Source organism: Nematolebias whitei, chromosome 8 (genome assembly GCF_014905685.2).
Source record: "Nematolebias whitei isolate Nwh7 chromosome 8, NemWhi1, whole genome shotgun sequence".
NCBI classification, from domain to species: Eukaryota; Metazoa; Chordata; class Actinopteri; order Cyprinodontiformes; family Rivulidae; genus Nematolebias; species Nematolebias whitei.
This window is the reverse complement of record NC_056505.1, coordinates 30980818-30984369: the sequence shown is the minus strand read 5'-3', so window position 1 is coordinate 30984369 and position 3552 is coordinate 30980818.

Below are 3552 nucleotides of genomic sequence, written 5' to 3'. Positions count from 1 at the left end.
ACACACAGAGAAAAGGCTAGAACCTGCATCCAAACTCTGAAATTAAAGCGTGCACAAAGAGGACATGAGTCTTCGTCATGTATGAATACAAATGCACATATTTCCTTTTATTCAGCAGATTTTAATGGTCACCACAAAACTCCATGTTTGCATTTTTCGTCTAAATCAAAGAGTTTAAGTATAAAAATGTTATGGAGTTCCTGATTTTAATTCCTTCTACTTGTTTACAAAAAGCTGCAGCTTCTAAATGGAAAAAAAAAGGGAAAAGCATAAAGATATCTTCTGAACGTTTGAGGAGCAGAGAAACAAGACATGCCTCTGGATATGCACGTCAGAACGGTGAAATAGATGGATGTCATGGCAGAAATGTGCCAGCGTGGGGAGAGCGACCATAAACTGGTGATAGATGGAAGTGCCAGAAGGAAGGGAATGTGTTTTCAGTGTACATCATCCTTCTCTCTGACAGACAGAGGTAACTTCCGCTGAGGTACATTTAGCCACTTAAGCAGCTGAAATAGGGTCTAATGTTTCCATTCTCATTTTCATTTGGAACAGAGAGCACAATGCAATTTACATACCTTTACAATAACTATAAAATATGCAAGTCTTATAAAAAATGTTGGCTGTGTGATCTGTGTAGTAAGGGATCACACGAGTTATCGGAGGCCCTTTAATAAGTTCTTAGAATTACTGTAATATACAATTTGAAATTTAAACATTAGGAGGGGGTTGTTGTTTTAAAGGATTGTACTCATGTGTCTGATCAAGGTTTCTTACACCTCCATTCAACATACTTCACTTACAGTGAAAAACAATAAAAGAACGAGAGGAACTGTTTTTTTAATATAAATTTAAGTTTTTTTATATTCGTAGACAAACTCAGTGTGGTCTTGGTCTGGGGTCCTCCTTTTCACCCGACGGCTGGCTGGAGTCCTGTTTGTGTTTCTTACACACCAGACCAGTGGTCATCCCGTATGTTGAGGGAGTATCAGAGAAACTGAGACGTTTATTTTCTAAACATAACGTCCCAGTGGCTTTTAAACCCCAAAATACATTACGTCAAAGACTGGTTAATCCCAAAGATCCAGTCCCCAGTTAAACTAAAGCTTCTTTGCCATTGATAAGTGCAACTCCACTCAGCTCGTCGTATTGGTTCTCCTCAGGTGTAGGCGATTGGCCACTGAGACTTGTTTCCTCCATTCTGTGGGTGGGATCATCAGTGCAAAGTGGGCAGGATGGTAACAGATTGTTGTGTTTGAGCCACTCCGCCTGCTGTGGTCCTTAATCGCTCTATTATCAGACTTCAATTTCTTTAGCTTATCCTGGAACTGCTTATAAATCCAGGTGTAGCCATGCTGCGCCATTATCTCCAATATTGCTCCAATATGTGCTCATTTCTTGTGGCGCTGTCCGTCAACACAATCAGAGAGGAAGTGGAGGATCAGATGTACTTTGCAGTTTTGCTGGGTGAGTCATCTGGTGACACAACTCTGCTGACCAGTCAACGGCTGCTGTCTGCTTGCATCAAAAACGTCACCTCAGAGGAGTCCTCTTGGAACCACAAACAAGGTGGTCCCATAAATCAAGCTGAGTAGGGGTGGGTACAGGCAGTGGGCAGGCCCTTTAACTGGTGCAGTGTGGTGCAGAACTGATGAGAGTTGAGACAGTGGCAAAGTGTCCAAAGTAGCCACTGGCCGAAAGGATGGTCCAGCACAGAAGAACATCAGGACTGCAGAACACCAGGACCCTGCGGTCTACACTCATCTCCAGACCAGAAGATGATCATGTCCTTGATAGGGAGGAACGATGGTTTGAGAGAGGAGTAAAGGAGGCCATCTTTGTGAAGAGAAACCGCCCATCATTAAACAGGGATGCAGGCATCAGTGTCCAACTATCCCCCTCTTACAATCTGGTACCACTCAGCCCTCTGTGAATAGAAAGTGGCCATCAGAGCACTGACAGTCGGCCATTAGGCTGATGGTCCTCCTCGTGCATGTGAACAATTAGTTTTGTCTGTCAGCAACAAACTGGTTGATCCACTATGAGAAGGTGCTATTTATAAGACTAAGTTTATTGCAGCTCCTCAGACTGAAGAAGTTTTTTAGATAAAAGATGAAACGTTTCCACAAAGAAGAATCTGTTTTTCTTGTCTGTTAGTTGGCTGCGGCTCACATTTTCTGTAGAAACATGCCTGTGGTACTGAACCAATCTTTGCCCGAGTCTCCTGCCAAGAGGTGAAATATTTATCTGAATGTCAGAGTGTCTCTAAAATAATTAGCAGACAAATGAGTTATTGCTTAAGAAGCTCTGCAGTTCTTTTGTAAAGCTTGAACCATCAATGTGAACCTGTTTTTCTCAGTAATTAAGAAAAGAGGGCGTTTGGTTTTTTTAGTTCTTGTTTTGATCACTTGCCAGATGAAAATGTATCGTTATTTATGAATGAGTTTCTATAGATCAGTTAATAGAAGCAATAACAAAATTATAATTCCCTAATTAATCCATCTGTAACAAAACTCAAACACCATGGAGAAAAGTGTCTCATGGTTGTTTGCATCAGTGGGACTTTAGCTCATTTAAACAGATACATTTGTCTCCTGGTAAGATGTTATCTAAGATATAAACTTTAATAAATTACAAATAATAGCTTTCTGCCAATGTTTGAGTGGATTGAGTTAAATAAATCTATAACATTAATCAAGATGTTTCCCCTCTCTGAAATTTGGCCCTCACACAAATTCAGTGTTGAGAGACTAGAAGAGGTTTTATAAATTAAGAAATGTTGAGATTTTTTACGTTCTCAGCAGATAAATCAGCACCTCTTCAGAAGTCTGAACATGTTTAATTAGAGAAAACATGCACTGGATTCATTTCTAACACTTATTCTAATTATTTTATGCAAACTGAGGATTTTCTTGTTTTGTTTTTTTTGTTTTTTTCCAGAAAGATTTATACATACAGAACTGTCACACAAATGTTGAAATTAAGATTAACAGAACAAATCCACATTATGGAAAACTAGATATTTTACAAGTTGTGGCTGAACAAAGGAACTCCAATATGATGTATGAAGTCCAACAATTGTTCTGAAGCCACATCTTCAACTGAATACATTTAGTTAGAAATCATAACAGGTTCCATTATTTGTTTCTTGCAACATTTATCCATAATCTTTACTCTCTTCTTACTTTCTCACGGGGATCACTGGTTTCTATGTTAAGCAGTCACTGGGAGAGGCCTGGACACATCACAAGTCCATCACAGGGACACATATGAGCATTTTTCACAGCTCCTCTTCAGCTCGGTTCAACTCGACTCGGTTCACGTTGCGTTTCCATAGCCCCTTTCAGTACTGGTTCCAGTGGGCAGGGTTCAAATTGATGTCACGCGCCTCACCAGCTGGCGGTGGTTATACATTGGAAACAGGTTCCAGTACAGGGTGAGAATTTATTTTGAAGTTTCTGGTAAATTAAAAAGAATACAGATTATTAAAATGATCAAATTAAACTATATATATATATATATATATATATATATATATATATATATATATAT